This window comes from Acomys minous (assembly GCF_964271855.1).
Source record: "Acomys minous genome assembly, chromosome: 6".
Taxonomy (NCBI): domain Eukaryota; kingdom Metazoa; phylum Chordata; class Mammalia; order Rodentia; family Muridae; genus Acomys; species Acomys minous.
Window position 1 is genome coordinate 82,167,772 of NC_140487.1, and position 19,111 is coordinate 82,186,882.

Consider the following 19,111-nt stretch of genomic DNA (forward strand, 5'->3'; position numbering starts at 1 on the left):
CGGAAGCTGAGAGCTGCATCCTGATCTGCAGGCAGAGATTGCGACTCTGGGCGTGGCATGGGCTTCCGAAACCTCAAAGCCCACCCCCCACACTCCCAGGGGAAGAGTTTCTTCAACAAGGCCACACCTCCTAATCCTTCTAATTGTTTTCAAACAGTTCAACTCCCTGATGACTAAGCATTCAAATGTGTGTGTCTATGGGGCCACCCTTACTCAAAACTGTCACAGACTTTAAAGAAATGTTGTTCCAGGTATGGTGGCACATGGTAAAAATAAATAGATAAATAAATAAATAAATAAATAAATAAATAAATAAATAACTAGACAAAGAAGAAAGAAAAGGAGAAGAGAAAAGAAAGTGTTGATGTTGATTAACCAATGTTACACGTTGCTTAATCAAAAGGAGAAAGGTTGTTTAGAAAAAGGTAAAACCAGCTGGGCTCAGTGGTGCACACTGGTGTAATGCCAGCACTTGGGAAGGCAGAGGCAGGCAGATTTCTGTGGGTTTGAGGCCAGCCTTGTCTACAGAGCCAGCACAGCCAAGGCTACACAGAGAAACCCTGTCTTGGAAAAAAGGGTGTGGGAGTGGGGCTGGGGACCAGAAGATGATTGCTCCTTCTTTTTCATTTTGTCAGATAAAGATGTTCGGATAGGAAACGTTTGTGATGGTCAGTCACATGACAGAACGATAGACAGGGTGGGAGAAGAAAGGGGGACAGAGAGAAGCAGAGGGGGCAGAGATAGACACAGAGACTATGTTGTTATTGAGCAAGGGTTCTCTAGAACAAATCATTAAAACAGGATCAAAATGATTACACAAAGAAAATATTGAGTAGATTTGCCTGCGAGGGCAGGTCTGAGCAGAAAAGTCAAAGGTAAGGAAAGAGAGGTAAGTGGTGGACCTGCAGTGTCTTCATGGCAGTAGTCCTCTGTTAGCTTTTTCATGTGGTATTAGAAATTGTACTATCTGACACAGCTGCAAGTCCAGATGTGCTACAACCAACAGCAGCTGTGCTGATCGGGTCTTTGATGAACAATTGCTAAGAGCCAAACTCACCAAAACACCAGAAGAGAGATACAATTAAGACACAGGCAGAAAACCTCTGCTGCAACCAGCCTTGGGGATAAATTACAGAAAGCTGCTGTTATTTCTCAAGCATGTTAGAGCAGCGGATATGATGGGAACAAAGCAGAAGAGTGTCATGCGCAGACATTAGTAGAGGACTAAGAAACACTGGGACGTCAATTCCAGCCCACATGAGAATTGACAAAGTTCTGATTAGTGGGTTCAGCGCGATCCCAGGATATGCCAAAGGAAAGGTGGAGGCTGCTAATGTGAAATCATACTGGGTCTATTCAGCTCACTGCTCTTAGGAATAAGAGGAGAGTTCAGCAAAGAAGTCTAGGAGAAGTGATGTGGGTGGAGGCAGTCCCAGGACACAGGCAAAAGACCTGGAGGACCCAGCTTATTTGAAGGCAGCTGACCGCATAAGTCTGAGTCTATGGCAGCTGGGGGCCATTCTGTTTGTGGCATGCAGACAGGAACAGTGAGTTGAGGTTAAAAAGAACCTGTTCTACACCTTGGCTTCAGTGTTTACTAAGTGTGGGACTTTGGGAGTTACATTAGTTATCCCTCTGAGCCTCAGTTTCTCTGTTTTTAAAATGGTCTACTGTCTACCTCATTGGCTGAATCAAGAACATTTAAAATAACAAAACTGGACTGCTGGAGCCATGGCTGCCAGCAACACGTTCCAGGTAATTGGGAGATCACTGGGGCCAGCCAGCCTGAGCCTGCTCACTTTCAGGGTCTATTGCAGCACCCCAAAAAAGACTCTCCTCACAAAAACTATGTGAAAATTGATGAGCTTTCACTCTACTCAGTTCCAACCTAAATATGTGGAGGAGCCAAGGACTCCACTTGAAGAAAACATCTCACATATCCGATATCACTGTGAGCCATAGACAAGCTGGTGTCTGGAAATATACTCCCAAACTCAAGCCAAGGTGGACGCTTCGTCCAGTGGGGACAAGACAGCTGTGAATATCTTCACAATGCTCCTCCTGGGTTTTCCGCAAGACTTGGTGTTATTTCTTTTGATGGTTTTGATGGACTCCTTTTTGCTAGAGGTCCAAAAATAAAGAAGCTGGTGTACACTCTTTTTTTTCATGGGATTAGGTGCCTCTATCCGTTACCCACAACAAGCCATAGCCTTTGCCCAGGTCAGCAGGGGAGGGTGCTTGGGTTGCCCCTTTTTCTGAGGAATAGGAGCTTGGGGGGGTAGAGGAAGAAGGACCCAGTGTGAGACCAGGAGGAGAGGAAGGAGGGTCTTACAATCAGGGTATAAAGTGAATAGAAATAAATAAATTAATTGAAAAAACTATTCATGGAGACGTAGCAGCCTTTTGTTTTTAACAAAGCAAATCCTATCTCCTCTAACTGAGTGATTTCAAGATCTCAGTGAGCCAGCCACTCAAGACAAGCCAATAAGCACCCAAGGGTATGTTCTTGTCTCTGAGGTAGTTTAATATCCTGTTTCTTAGTTGCTTTCCATCCACAGCCTTCCCAGCTCCAACTTTACTGTGTTCCCCTCCATGAAACTGCTTTGTCGGCTGGGCCCAGCTTCTCATGGTCTGCCCTTGGCATTGGTTGTTCTTGCTCCGAAATTGCCCATGACCGTGACTGCCTATGTTTCAGGGCCAAGATTTGATACCATTTCCTCTGGTAACCTGGGTATTTTCAATCACACCCACCTCAGAGCCACCCTATACACACAGAACAAACGACACTGTAAGTGGTTTCTAGAAGAGATAAGCACAAAAGTCAGAAATAAAGCTAAATCACTTTCAGTTCTGAGTGGTGGTGGCACACTCCTGTAATGCCACCACTCAAGGAGGCAGAAGTGGGTACCCTTTGTGAGTTCGAGGCCAGCCTGGTCTACAGAGCTCGTTCCATGACAGCCAGGGCTACACAGAGAAACCATGTGCCCCAAAACCAAAATAAAGACTTTTACAGAGATAATTCGATCTCCTTCTCCACAATGAATTGAACAACTGGCATTATTGTTAACATTCACAGTAATATCAACGGCTAGAGCATGTTACTACAAGGCTAGAAAGCGTAAGTTCGTGTTTGAAGTTCAGTGTAGAATTCTCAAAGCTGTTGCCTTTACCATGGCATCAAACCTTCAGCACCGCCTCTCCCATTCAGTCATTTTCTCCCCGTCATCCTTTCTGGGGTTAACATGGCATAGCAGACCTGTTGGTGTTTTAGCTCTCTACTAAGTGTACAGGATGGAAATGGCAGTCTGAATGTGGAACTGCTCTTCTCGTGTCCAGAAAGGACCCCACAAATCCTTCAAAAGCTTACTTCTGCTCACCTGAAACATCTCACCCGGAGGCCTCCCCGATTCACAGCCACTCCCGACAGTGTGCAGTCTTGGGACTGAGCCCAGGACATACAAACCTCTTAGGACTCAGAGCCTCAAAAGTAGCAGAGGCCCCTCCTCTGCTCGAGAGTACAGAGCAGGCATGAGAGCTAGTGTAGGCATAGGAGGCAGAAGGCGACAGCGCAGCGAAGCAGTCTTTTACGTTCTTTTAAGACCTCTGCTTTCTATTAATTGCAAATGTATCTGTATTCTTTCTAAACAAAGAGTGTAAGCGGCCTGACTGTATGACTCAGATCTCTTGAGCTGCTTGGGAAATAGTGAAGAAGATGGTTCTTGTGGGAGAAAAGAGGAAATTCTAGAAGCAGAGTCATCGCTGCTGCCGGTTGGTACCACACATTTCACTTGGGTTCCCAGATCAGCACTACTGGGAGGTGGTGGAAGCTCTAGAAAGTAGGGACTTGCACGGGGGCCCTTGGGTCAATCGGAGCCGTGAGTTGGAAGTGACTGTGGTACCCAGAACTTCCTTTTTCCTTCTTGTGCATCCTGGTTATGACGTACATAATTTGCTTCATCAGCGTTTCCCGTCAGTGCTATGTGGTAGCCTTACCCACACCGGGGACCTAAAAGCAACAGTTTCACCCACACTGGAAACTCAAATTGTGGCCTCAAGGAAGCTTTTTTATCCTATAAATTAATTACCTCATATACACTTTTATCGTAACAGATATCAAACGTTCCCTTTTCTCAGGAGGCGAATAGCATTTAGCATGATTTATGAAAAATGAGGGTCATCCTGCTGCCTTCACCACTTATCATATCCGTGGTGTGTCATGCACTTCTGGCCAATAGAGTGGGCAGAAACTTCCTTCTCCACTTCTGACTTGAAGGAGAGTTTTCATTCCGTTGGCTTTTCTGTGTGTCTTTGTGAGACTTGATGCTGCTTCAGCCAGGATGGAGGATGCAGAAAGAGTGAAGATTCCTGAGCCCCCTTGGTAGGGCAGAATCTCAATGGCTGCCAAGCCAGGTAAGCTCCTTCCTTCGCATGCCTGCCTAAATAATGGGTACAGTATTATTTAAGCTACATGCAACTGTTATTTTTTTCCCCTACTGAAAACATCTCAGGAACTACAGTGATCTTCTGCTTAATGGAGTTATATGAAGAACCAAGGACCTTAAAAATTATTCTTTCACTTTAGCTTGAAAGACTATAGGTAATGCCATTCTCCAAATTTTTCATTGAAAAAAATTTGGGACAGAGTTTCACTAGTCCTGACTCGCATGAAACTCACTCTACAGGCCAGTCTGGCCACAGACTTGCTTGGGTCTACCAAATTCTGTTTTCTGAGTTCTTAAACTAAAGGCATGAGTAACTGTTCTCAACACCAGTAACATTTTGATAGACACAAGAAGAGATTCAAACTTTTAATATTAAAAGGAACTATCTGACTCCCCAAAGAATTTCTAAAATATAGATGAGATCTTAAAATATAAAAGATGATATGAATGCCTATAGAAAAATCTATTGACACCAAATGCAAAGTTTTATAGACTTAGCCATATAAAAATATAAACTCCTAAACATGACAATTTCATAATCAAATAAAGTAAAATAACAAATTAAAATATAAACATCATGTATATGTATATATGCATATATGTAAAGCAAGTATTATTAATATATATTGAATACAAGATAATACCTTATCAGCTAGTAAGAAAAGTGTGTAAAAAGCAACTGAGAGCATGTTTATCCAGTTGGTACAAATCTTTTAAATTAATAATTTAAGCATTGAAAATAAAGAAACAAGGAGTCTCCTGGCTTAGGATGTGAGTTTTTCAAGATTTCTAATGTTGAGGGAAGAGTAAAGAAGAGTGTCTCCTAAACTTATAGAATTGTGCCAGGGGTGGTGGAACACACCTTTAATCCCAGCACTCGGGAGGCAGAGGCAGGTGGATCACTGTGAGTTTGAGGCAAGACTGGTCTACAAAAGTGAGTCCAGGACAGCTAAGGCTACACAGAGAAACCCTGTCTTGAAAAACCAATAAAATAAAATAAAAAGATAAAAACCATCACCACCACCAACAAAAACCTAATAGAAGTGTGCTATTAAAATTTGTCAAACAATACCACAATTCAAAATTATTAACACTCTCTGACTCAGTGACAGACAATAAAATCTCTTTGACCAGACAGTAGCATTTTGGTCCGCAACAGCTTGTATATGATTCTAGTCCCTCACATCTATATTGGAACTGGAAAGTACACATTCCCTAGTGACACTGTAGCCATGACAACAGCATTGCACAACACCTTACTCATGTACTTATGGTGATGATGCTGTGAACAAACTTACTGCACTGCTCTTTGTAAAGTGAAGCACACACACCAAGGTGCAAGACATAGTACTTGATAATGCCAACATCCATTATGTTATAATTTTATTGCGGTCCTAGCATTTACTTTTATTTATAAAAATATGTTTACCACATTGATGTCAGTCAAAGGACAGAGAAGCAATGGATATTGTTTAGCATGAAAATAAGAACCTGTGTTGCCTGGGCAGCAGTTTCTCATATGTCCTATTTATCTCTTCCCTTCACTTTATCAAGCCACACCACATGGCTGATGGATTACAGCTCAGTTCATGTGAGAACAGTCTGTGATGCTCCTACCACCATGATATCTAGCTTTGGGTGAGCACACTTTATGATGTCAACACAGTTTTTAAGAATCACAAAGGCATACACCTCTCACAATGTGTTCCTATCATAAAATGTGTACATTGGTGTGTATATTCACAAACTAAGAGATTATTTTTAAAAATGAGTACTCCTTCTACAGGGAAACCTTCTCCACAGCAATTTAAAATTTTCTATAAATGATATGGAAAATCTTGTGAGCCGAAAAGATCCTTTAAGGCTTGTTTCCATATTCTATACGTCTAGTATGATCTCAACTTTCAAATGCACTTAACACACCTTTTACCCAAGCCATTGCAAAAAGTCCTCCTATCTATAGAAGAGATTCACAGAAATGGTGGTGGAAGATTGGGTTTATGAAAACTAGTTAGAAAGAGGATGAAAAGTAACTTCTACCACACTGCCCATTAATGTCACGCAGAGATCTAGAAGCTACCAAGATTTGGTCTCTCTGCAGTCTCTCATTGGCCAGATTCCTCCACAGCACAGACCTTCATTATGACGCTGCCTGTCCTGTTACTTTTCTGCAAGAAAATACAGCTCCTCTTTGTCTGATATGTGTGCTCGTTTTATTTTGGTGACAGCATAAGCTGTTGCTTTCAAAAAATACCCATTAAGTGTGGTCTTCTTCCTTGCAAATAAACCAGGAAGTTTACACCTATGTTGAAACTCTTTCGTGAAAGAATTTTTATATGTTCTTTATTTGATGATGGTTTTATTCATGCATATAATGAGGTCCTGTCATTTGCATCCTCCATTATCCTCTGCTCTTTCTCACTAAACCATTCTTCCCACTAAGTCCTCCTAATTTCATATCTTTTTCCTTTGGGCACGTGACCCACTGACTTTAATTAAGGTCATTTGCATGAGCGCGAGTGAAGGTTTATTCACTAGAGTTAAGGGCGACTTACCAGTGGCTACGTCACTGAAGAAAATGGAGTGCCTCCTTCAGGAACCATTAACTGCTTACAGTCCCTTAGAAGTGAGAAGGGCCCCGCGAGCCTCTCTCTCCTCTGTGATGAAATGTTGACAAGCCCCCTTTGTGTAGGTTTTATGTAGGCGCCCCCTGGCATAGGGAGTCCATCACTGTGGTTGCCATGCAATGTCCGGCCATGCTCTTACATCCTTTCCACCTCTTCCTCCTTGACATGCCCTGACCACCAGAAGTGGCTGTATGGAGCCGAGCACTTACCAACCATTTATTTTTGGCACTCTGTTCAATTATGAATCTCTGGGCTAACTGCTGTCTACTACATGAAGAACCTTCTCTGATGAAATCCCTGAATGACACTAATAAGTAGGAGTAACAATAAGTGTGTTTTGAATGTTTATAAAACGTATTATTCAAAAAAACTTGCAAAAAATACACATACCAAAATTGTCTTAGTTAGAGTTTTATTGGTGTGAAGGGACACCATGACCACAGCACCTCTTATTAATGAAAATATTGCGAATTCTACATTGGAAAGGGCAGGCAGCAGGAAAAAAGAGAGCTGGGCGTGGCCTGAGCACCCGAAACCTGAAAAACCACCCCAGTAACACACTTCCTCCAACAAGGCCACGCCTCCTACTACTGCTCTATAAGCATTCAAATATGAATCTATGGGGGCCATTCTTATTAAAACCACCACAAAATTTACCAGACTAGAAGTCCGTATATCGCAGAGAGCTTCTACACTCCCCGAATAGTCATTTTGATGCTGTAGAGTTTTATTCTTCCACTATCAGTATTTTTATATATTTTCAGTATGTATGAATATTTTCACTAAAAAAATCGATTTTATGCACTTAATTACCACCAAGAAATAAAAAGTCCATGACAGAAACAGAACTAGGAAAACAATTAGCTTTATGTCCTGTGTCATAACTCATATCCGTTACCTGCATTCACCCTTTCCTCAACCTCTAACATTTACCCTTTCTTACTCTCTTTTCTTCATGTTATATTGTACCCACATGTTTATCTAAAATGAAAGTTTGGCATGAGTGCACACCCACATACACACACAAAATACTATTCCACTCTGAAGAAAATTGCAATAAAAATTTACAGGGAAATGATGGACTTAGAATGTAAGGGGACCCACACAACATCAGAACAAAAAATCCAGCACTCTCCCTTTATGCAGAACCTAGCAGAATGCATCTATATATAAATGTGCATGTGGGACTAGCCATCAGCATTTGAAAGGCAATTTGACAACATGTCCATTTACCAAGACAACAGTACGTTCCTCCCTAGAGCCCATGGCTCTTGATCATATTTACAGTCCCCAAAGCGAGTAGAATCCTATAGAAAAGGATTCAAATCCAGTAACAAAGAGATTGATTACCCTCATATCAGTGGTGGCACTTGTGTAACAGTGGACACATAATGCCTGGCAGGTTCAAAATGTAGCTTATGTGGTTCACAACTGGGTAAGACCATGATACCTCAATTTCCCCGGCAGCCCGCGTGGCATCTGAGACTCATAAAAGCTATGTCGCAGGGAGGAATTTCCCAGATCATTTCTAGTTGATTTTTCTGTCTCTAGCAATCCAAGTGAATCGTTTTTAGAAATAGGGTCTAATCATTTACTTGTGTATTATTTGGGGTCCTCTGGGTCTCTCTTAACTATAAAAGGTATTTTCATCTGGCACTGGAACTTTTATTTGGTAGCCTATGGCTTTTGGGAGGACTACTAGCCACCCATATATGATACTTCTGGTCAAATTATTATTATTATTATTATTATTATTATTATTATTATTATTATTATTATTATTATTATTTGTATGCCTTTATAAGCTTGCAAGAAGATTCCCATAAGGTTTCTTTATACATCCTTTATTTGTTTACCTCTTCCCACTCCTTCCCACCTCCTTTCACTCCTAATTCCATTTAAATCCATCCACCCCCAGTGCTTCCCCTCACTTTGATACCGCATGTGTGCTTCCATTCTCCTTCTCTTAGATGGCCTTTTCTCCCTATCCTTTTTTAATTATCCTTTTCTATTTTCCTGGTCATTATAGGTACTAAAGCTAAACATACTACGACAATAATTCAAAGATAGTACTCCCATGTGAGGAGACCATGCAGTGTTTGTCTTTGTGTTTGTCTTTCTGGGTCTGGGTTACCTCAGTATCATTCTTTCCAAGTCCGTTCATTTCCTTTTCTGTCCTTTTTTTTTTTTTTTAACTGAGTAAAAGTTTATTGTCTCTAGGTACCATATCTCCATTATCAGCTCATCAGCTATTGGACATCTAGGTTGGTTTCACTTCCTGGATCTTAGGAGTAGAGCAGCATTGAACACCAATGTGAAAGTGTACCTCTACTAGGATAGGGAGCCTCTGGAGTGTGGTATTGTTTAATCTTGTGGTAATTTGGTTCTTAGCTTTGATAAACTCCCATACCAATGCCAATAGTAGCTGCACCAGTTTACACCCCTTGAGCGTCCATTTCCCCCACATCTTCACCAACATGAGTTGTCATGAGCTTTCTTTACCATAGTCATTCTCACTGGGGTGAAGTAGAGTCCCAGGGTCATTTTAATTGTATCTCCCTGATGACTAAGGATTTTGAACAGTTTTTAAAATATTTATTATCTACTTCTTTTTTATTTTAAGAGCTCTACTCAATTCTCTAGCCCAGCTTTAAGTATAAGATTTAATAAAAGAAATTTAATCACCAAAGAAGCAAAACAAGTTCGTAAACATTCAAAACACAGTGAATTCTTTATAGATATTTACATGTCAATAGACATTGATCCTCAGTAACTCAATGTTACTGTAAACATTAAAAAACATTTTTAAATGACTCTTGAAGAGAAAAAGTAAGCCGTAATCACAATTTTATTTTTAATTCATTCGGAGCCTAAAAGGGAATGATATTCATTGTGATAGAATAATAACTATAAAATCATATTTTAAAAACATTGTTCAGCCAGTCTCATGAATAGCCTAATGATCTAATCACAGTGGAAAAGCAATGCAATGAAAGAAACTTGAGAGAGACTGGCCTAGGGCATGTGCTGGGACACCAATTCCCTTAGAGCAGAGGTCACCTACCTCACTTACACAAGTCTAGCCCACCGACTTGTTTGTTGTCTTGTTGCTTAATTTTATTGTTGTTGCTTGTTTTGTTTTGTTTTAATTCTTTGTATGTTCTATATGTTAATTTTTTGTCAGATGTAGGCTGGGCAAGGGTATTATCTCACTCTGTTTCTTTGTTTGTTTTGGGCTCTGTTTGAGACAGGATCCGGCTAAATATCCTCAGCTGCCTTCAGCCTTCTCCTCCCTTGGACGCCAGAGTAGAAGTTATGGACATAGCTACTAAACCTAATTCTAATAGAATTTCTTTTACTTGTTAAATAAATATATATAGACATTCTTATTTTATCATTATTTAGTTTGAATAGGTTGTATAATTTTACTTCTTTCTTCTTGTACATCTTATTTATTTAAAAAAATCTACAATAATTATGAAAATGTTTTTAAAGTAACCAAATGCTTCATGTGGTAACACACATACCTTTAGGTCCCAGCACAGGCTGGTGCGATCTCCATGGGTTCATAGCCAGCCTGGTTCAAGGCCAGTCAAAGCTTTATAGAGATTTTTTTAATGTAACCAAGATTTTTTTCCTAATGATTTTCATCTCTATCATTTAAAAGGCTGAATCACAAATAGAACTGAAAATTTCCTGAGTTAGAATCAGTTGTTGCACACATTATACCCATGATCAGTAGGAAAAAGTTAACTTGTTAGTGCAAAATACTGCTAATATAAAAGAAGGTTGGTTTTCAAAGTACTACGGAAGACTAGAAACTCCATCTTTGGTTCTTGGGTTAAGAAAAATGTAGTATAGAAAAGGTTAGAATCTTTCAAACAGAAAAGGAAGAAGAGCTTTAGAGACCCATGAGGGAAGTGACAGAAGGCTTGGAAAGTGCTGAGACAGGCAATAACTGACCACAGCTGATTAACACATAGATGCGGAAAGTACAAAGACAAGCCATCCACCTCTATAGAGCTCACTGCTGTGGGTGTTCCCCATCCCTTCCCAACACGCTTGAGAGATCCCCAGCTACAGCATTAGCCACACCACGGCCTCAATCTTGAAAGTATCAGGAGGGTGAGAAATCCTACCAGAGCATAAGATTGCAAAGCTAAGGGTGGCTAGCAAAGGCCCTTAGTATATGAACAAGTGAGAATAGTTGTGGTGGACATTAGGCATTTGTTCAGTACAAATCAAATACCGACATAAATCAGAGGACAGACAAGGGTCTTCCTTCTTTGTATGGCCTTCCACCTCCTTCAACTTCCTTCTCTCCAGGCTTCCAGCCTGTTGGATGATAACAGCCATACCTATGTCAGACGCTCCATATGCCGATCTTCTCTGGGACCTCCTGCACAGACACACCAGAGGGTTTTTAGCGAGTCCCAGGCATCTGTTAGTCCAGTCAAGTTGACACCATGACCAGCCAAGCATCATACTGAGTGACCATGGGTGCATCACTAAAACTGAGCTGCCTTTCCTAACTATACAGTAGATATGACTGCCTTGTGACATTATTGTGGGAATTAAAGATATTATGGAAATCATTCATGACTCCATAACAAACATGCCCCATCTTAAACTCTAATATCAAATATTGAAGTGAATAATTAACATTGGACAAGTGACGTAAGCCTCTTGTACTTTAGTTTTCTTATCTGTAGGAAAAATGTTATTTCTTACTTGTATTCAATTTTCTCTGAAGAGAAGAAATTTTGTCACTACTTTCATCATATACATTAAGCACTTTACCCTTTGCATGCTTTCAAGTCTACTTCCTGATTAGACATTGGGAAAATGATGTTGATAAGTGTGGCTGTCATTTAGCACTTCCTTCTGGGCTCACATCACCAAGGAAAGCCCCCTCGAGCTCCCTGCAGGTCCTGTCAATCATTTATGAGAACATTATGGACTCATCTGGATCCAGAGCCTCTACGGCATCTTTCTCTGGGTCTGGGATTCTCTCATTATTGCACAAATCATTTCATTGATGAAGCCTCTGAACACTTATGGCCCAAACCATTAAACTCCATCTATGCAAATGTGGGAATGTGGGAATTGTGGCAGTTAATTTACCAGTATGGCCTAATAATGTTTATTATCAAGTCTATACTCATTATTATTTTCTAACCCACTAGCAATCAATCAAGACACAGCATCTGTTATATTTTTAAATATCCTTAGTTAACCTGGAGCAGGGTAGATATTAATCCTTTAAACTACTTCCCATAGTCAGGGCAGGTATGGGATATCTGTCCCAATCCCATGCCATCTGCTTCTAATAATTTCTATCAAGCTACCTCCCATCCACAATCCCAAACACTTGCTAATGTTCTTCATCTGGGCCAAATTCTCCATCCATGCCAGCCATGTGCTTCTCTTCCACATCACCTGTGGCACAGTCTCCTTCTTGTTCTCCTCTCCTTGGGTCTCTTTCCTTCCAGGATTCTCTCTGTCTCCCCAAGCCCTGGAACCTTAGCCACGCCTCTCCCTTGCCCTGCCCAGGTGTGATGGCCTTTTATTGGTCAAACAGGCTAGGCTCTTAGGCAAAGTACAGGTGGATCCCAGAGACAGCAAACAGTAATTAGCATCAAAATACATCAGACCAACCTCCAACAGGGGATGACAGTGTTCCCTCACTAATGCCTTATATGACGTGGTCTGGGCTCAGTTTAGGCAGGGACCAAGTAGCAATCTTGGTAAGAGTACTGGGATGTCCAAATTAGGCATGTTAATACTCAACCTTTCAGCCCACTGACCTAACACTCCAGGCATCTAATTATACTAGAGGAATTTTCTCTCTTCTCATGAGTAGATTTCTGAACTCTTATATTAAGGAAATAAAATAGAACAGAGAAATGTCCTCTGACAACTATATAGATTGGTAACAGAATATTTTAAGGAAAAAAACAAATAAGCAGGATGGTGATTTAAAGGTATATTGGGAGCCAGGGACTAATATAACAAAGGAGAATTATAAAGCTAGTGACTCAATTCTAATTCTGTGGAGAATAAAAATCAATACCTCACCCCATCAAATTGTTGATTACAGAAACATTAATTTAAGACTTGCAATTGTAAATAATTGCTCTAATCAAGGATTCAAGTGGGGCCACACTAGGTGGTATGTAAACAGCCAGTTAATGAAATGAGCCATAGAAACTAGATAAATGGCTCTAAAATCTCCTCTAAGAGCAGCTGCTTCTTTGTTTTTCTTTTTTATGGGGCAATGAGAAAAGGAAGGCATGGGATGAATATAAATAAAATAGGAATGTAAGTACATCACTTAATTGGAGGCCACGGAAAGGCAGCCACAGAGTATGAGGACACACTACACGGAGATGACAAGACCCACCGTGTGAAGCCCACTTCCTTATTTCATGTACGAGCACCAAGGATCTTAGATAAAGGTGTGTGTGTCTGTGTGTGTGTGTGTCTCAACTTTTAGACTATTTAATAGTTATTTGATGGTTTTCCAAACACTACTAAGGGTTTGTTTTATTTTCTGCTTGGATAGAACTCAGAAACTGTGACGAGACATCCACTGAACTGCAGCCGCACTTCCAGAGCAGTGTGAACTACCAGGGACTTGTCGGGGGCATTCAGTTCTAAGGGTTTTGTTCTCCGAATGTACAGCTATGGGATCTACTGTGAAACGAATCATGCAGCCTTTGCTGTAATTTTAAACACGAGCTAACAAATCTGGTTATCCAAAATACTCATGGCATTTTCCAAAAAGAAAAATTGGAAGAGAGATTTGAAGTCTGTTAAAGGAAAACCAGCTCTCAGCTGTAAGATGAATATCTGAGTATAGTCAATTAGAAAACATAGTTGGGAAAGTGAAATTTAAAAAATCCTCAGTAGACCAATGGTTCTCAATGTTCCTAACACTGTGACCCTTTAACGCAGTTCTTCATATTGTGGTGACTCCCCCAACCACAAAATTATTTTTGTTGTTACTTCATAACTGTAATTTTGCTACTCTTAGAGGAAAGTAGAGAAAAACTAAAAAAAAAAATATGTACAAGTCAGCCCCTGTGTAGGTATTTGATCATTCCTAAGGCATTTCTATTAAAAGTATCCCCTCATGGCGTCTCCCAGGGGAGCCCTTTCTATTTTCAGAAATGTTTATATTTGCTAGGACAACCAGTGTCTGCAACAGACAAACCAGCTGTGGTATGAATATAAAACATCCCCCATGGGCTCAGGTGTTCAAGCTGGCCCGCAGCTCAGTGCTTGAGGAAGATTTAGAAGTGTCAAGAAGCAAAACTTCACTGGAAAAAATGGGTCATGGGAGTAGGGGGTGTGATGCCTTGCCTTCATTTTCTGTTCATTTTCTACTTCCCATTGCAAATGCAACCCGTGACCAGCTCCTGATCCTGGTGCTATGGCCTCTACTTCAGGATGGAATGGATCAGGCTCTAACACAGAGAAAAACTCTTCTTTCCTGTGGACCTGGTTTGTGGGAGCAATGTGGAAACACTGGTATCGTAGGGTTTCTTTAGCTCTCAGCTTCAAGCTACCTCACGTTCCTCTCACAAACCTGCTCCAGAGGCCTCAGGATGGATCAGGTAGGGCACTCAGGGCCTGTAGCTCAGCTCCTCTTCCTGTTCACTTTGCCTCCTGACTATGGATGCAATATGGCCAGCCATGCCCCTTCTGCTCCCATGCCTTGTCTGACATGATGGAATCTATCCACTTGCGTAAAGTAGAATAAACTCCTCCTTCCTTACATTACTTATTGTTGGATATTCTGTCAGAGCAGTGAGAAAAACTAGTATGCTAACCAAATAAAGCTAGTCAGGTAAAAGGTGTCTGCTCAGTACTGAATCAGGATGTAAAGTCTTTCCATGCTCTGCAGGTAGCTTCCAAGGGTACCATCATCATCAGTCCAGTAAGTGGAAAAGGAAAGCAAAAGACTATAACCAAGATGCTTGTGTCCCAGGCCTGGATAAATATTTAATTATTTAAACTCACAAGCAAAGAATTTAGTAGATATTTAAAATGCATGCCATACATGGGATATAAGAATGGGAATTGGTGCCTTATCTTCTATCAACTAAAATACCCATATTACATATACCAGGATGCCAAAATGAACCTGAGACAAATGGCCCTCTTCAGGGGCTCCTGCTACAGCAATTTAATTTCTTTTTAAAATACTAAGTGATAGCACATGCTGGTGAGGATGTGGAACAAGAACATTCCTCCATTGCTGATGGGAGTGCAAACTTGTACAACCACTTTGGAAATCAATTTGGCATTTCTCAGAAACTTGGGAATAGTGCTATCTCAAGATCTAACTATACCACTCTTGGTCATATACCCAAAATATTCTCCAGTATACCACAAGGACACTTGTTCAACTATGCTCATAGTAGCTTTATTTGTAATAAATAGCCAGAAACTGGAAACAATCTAGATGTCCCTCAACTGAAGAATGGATAAAGAAAATGTGGTATATTTACACAATAGAATACCACTCAACTATTAAAAACAAGAACATCATGAAACTTGCAGACAAATGAAAAGAAGTAGAAAATGCCATCCTGAGTGAGGTAACCAAGACATAGAAAGAAATATTAGCCCTAAAGTACTGGATACCCATGCTACAACCCACAGACCCAAAGAAGCTAAGTAACAAAGAGAGCCCAAAGTAGGGCATTTGAATCTGATTCAGAAGGAGAAATAAAATAGGCATAGAAGGTAGAAGGATGGAGGGAACTGGATGGAGAAAGGGGGTGGGGAGGGAAACGGGATGGGGGGGATCAGTTGTGGGGAGGGGCAAAGGCCTGGGAGTAAGAACAGAAATTGATGGAGGGCATATCTGTGATGACCCAGAGACTCTCAGAGTCTATGGGGGTGATCCGAGCTGAGACTCCTAACATCTGGGGATATGGAGCCTAAAGTGTCCATCTTCTGTAGTTGGATGAGACTTCCAGTGGAGTGAGGGGGACACCAACCCACCCATAAAACCTTCAACCCAAAATTTGTCCTGCCTACAAGATGTGCATGGATAAAGATGGAGCAGAGATTGAGGGAATGGCCAACCAATGACTAGCCCAACTTGAGACCTATTCCATGGAGAGATAACCACTGACACTATTAATGAAACTCTGCTATGATTTTAGATAGTAACCTAGCATAAATGTATTGTGAGAGGTTTCACCCAGCAGCTGATGGAAACAGATGCAGAGACCCACAGCCAATCATTATGCCAGTTTCATCACTGGCTAGGCCTAAGAGACATATAGCTACACAGACAAATAAGCACTGTTGTACCCTTTATTTCAGCCCTATGTATGCCTTCAGGCAAACCAGGGGTAGAGAGGATAGACTGAATAAGCATGATGAGTGAACCATAGCAAAGCAGGATCCACACCTCCTTCCCTATGCTACCCTCAGCGTGAAGCATAAGAAACTAGACGCTGAAACGAAATATGAGACCAAGTTTTTTATTAAAATCTTAGAGCAGGTAACCCAAAAGCTGAATGGAGACTCTCCTTTCAAATTAATCACAATATTATGCATTTCCAAGACTGAGCAAAATTCCACAGGGCCTTCCCAAGTGCCATCAGATTACCAGAGAGAGGTGACTACATCGGTGTTTGTTCAGTAGGGAAATTGAAATTCCACCAGCGTGTGACTCCTCCTTCCCAGATGATTCCACAGAAAAGGGACTTAGTGTGGCCACAGGCTATGTACAAAATGAAATAGACAAATAGAAGCAACCAGTATTAGGATGGGAATTGTCATATTTTGGCAATTAATTTTCCCTAAAATCTTAGTGGTCTTAAAAATAAAAGTTTGTGTTTTTTTTTTCATTCATTGAATCTCCTTTGGGTAAGATAGCTATCCAAGGCTGTCCCCTTTCTACTATGGACTGAATGTTTACCCTGAATTTCTACATTGAGAACCTACCCTCCAATGTAGGTAGTAAGAAGTAGGATTGTCAGGTAATCAGGTGATGAAGGCAAGGCCCTCATGAGTGATATTACAATAAGACCTGAAAACACATGGAGTTGAAAGTTGGTAGCCAAAGACAGTCTTCCCCAGCACCTGCCTCTGATGTTGCTTTAATCTTGAACTTTAAGCCCCAGAACTATGAAACGCAAATGTCTGTCTACCATGAGCCACCTAGTAATTAGTTTATGATAGTAGCCTTAATGGACTAAGATATATCCCAAGTGGGGGTCCAGGCTCCTTCCCCTAGAAGGCTGTGTTCCAAACAGATGGGATGGAGCCTGTAGAAGCCACACCTACCCTAAATGCTGCTGTGCAGAAACATCCAGTATTCTGTTTCCCAACCACTCAACAAACCTAGCCATGTGGCTTCACCAGATTTACAGGCCTGTGATGTACCCAAGACAGAAAAAGAGAAACAAATGTGCCAATCAAAGCCTCCACTGAGTCAACATGTGGAAGATGATGACGACTTCTGCCTCACAGCCCAGGAGGCTGGCCAGCCATGCTCACATCTCTTTCAGCTGAGCATCTGGCTGACCACACCTAGAGCAGGAGTTCCCAAGGCCAAGTGGCTAGCACCTTTTGTAACCTTCCTCTAGGCACAGGGCCAGACCCTGCTGCAGGCCATTATTAGATTCTGTATCTATACAAGTAATGTTTCTCCTGAGTAAGAAGATCACTACACAGGGCAGAAAGAGGCCTCAGTTTCACCCAACTGTAGCCAGAGGCTTTGGGAGTTACTCTTCCTGACAAGCATTTTTTCTGCTACTGAAAATAATTGCATAGCTTAAGTCACTTACTGAGAAAGGAGACAAGTCATTCCTTCCCTCAATCTGATTTTGATGGCACCCATATAGCTCCCCAGGGGCGGGGAAATGTTTAAGTGAGTCTCCATGGCCCCTTTACCTAAAAATACCAGGGATTTGCATATTACTGAGGATCAAGAAAAGCACCAAAGCAGGATTGTTAGGGGCAAAGACTTTGTGCTTGTGTGTTTTGTCTTCTCAGCCTTGCATGTGACTGCTGGTGTGATAGGGTTGGGTAACATATAAACTGTACTTTGCATAGCATCACTTAGAGAGGGCTTTTCTCTCTGACTTTCTCTTCATCTTTGAGCTTATAAAGCTATGTTCATTTTGTAGCCCCAGGGTAAAGTTTATGTGGAAAGTAATAATGCAGACACCCTATTTTCAATGGTACTAAAAAAAAAAGAAAAAAAAAAAGACCTTAAAATAATACAAAAGGCTGTACTACCTCCCTGCATTTTCCTCATGTTCACCAGATAATTCCATGTTTGTTGAAATGAGGAAAATATTATTGAATAAAGAACTTGGAGAAAAAGGATATCTTATCTAGCTGGTCTTAAAGACTGGGAAGAAACCAAGAGATAATAGAATCTACAAGGAAATGTTGACTGACACGCTCTGAGAAGTCCTGTATTGCACACTCAGAGACTTGAATTCCATCTTCAAAAAACCCTAACTTAAAATCCATAAGAGCTACTAGCAGTAAACAGTGGTGGAGCTAAGGACCCAATGTCCGTAATGAAGACCAACTGACAACTTCAAAAGAGAAGCTGACATCAACGCCCAGGCATAGAGCAGAAGAAAGCAACTGTAAACAAGTTAGTACAATGGGGGATGGCCAGAGGTTGCTTTCATTTGAGGGTCCAGAAATCAGACAGACATAACTCTGAAAGGATATGCTGTTTACATAGAGTGCATTCTCAATATTTGACACAACCCAGTTTACCAAAATAATTTGTTTATAGGAGATGCTTATTTATTTTGCCTCTTTGCACAGCGTACACAACATTAACAAATGATTCATCATTTCTTGAGTTTTCTTTTCAGTGGAGATTACTATAGATCTACAACAAAACAAACAAATGAACAAAATTCCCCCCAAAACTCTCACACACAGCATATGTAGTTTTACACTGTCTACCACATTGAGGTCAGTGCCAGTGACTCGAAGATATTTTAATCACCTGGCCATCTTAGTTCATGTAAGCAAATGCTATGATGT

General features: G+C 41.0%; 1 long non-coding RNA gene and 1 pseudogene across 2 annotated transcripts in view; one reads left to right on the top strand and one right to left on the bottom strand.

The window, feature by feature from the left end:
- Positions 1-19,111, bottom strand: part of LOC311600003 — a 63,619-nt gene that overhangs the window by 36,391 nt on the left and 8,117 nt on the right. The window lies entirely within an intron of this gene.
- LOC311599068 (MICOS complex subunit Mic26-like) lies at positions 1,732-2,259 on the top strand (annotated as a pseudogene). Its single transcript has one exon. The product of its transcript is annotated as an MICOS complex subunit Mic26-like (transcript).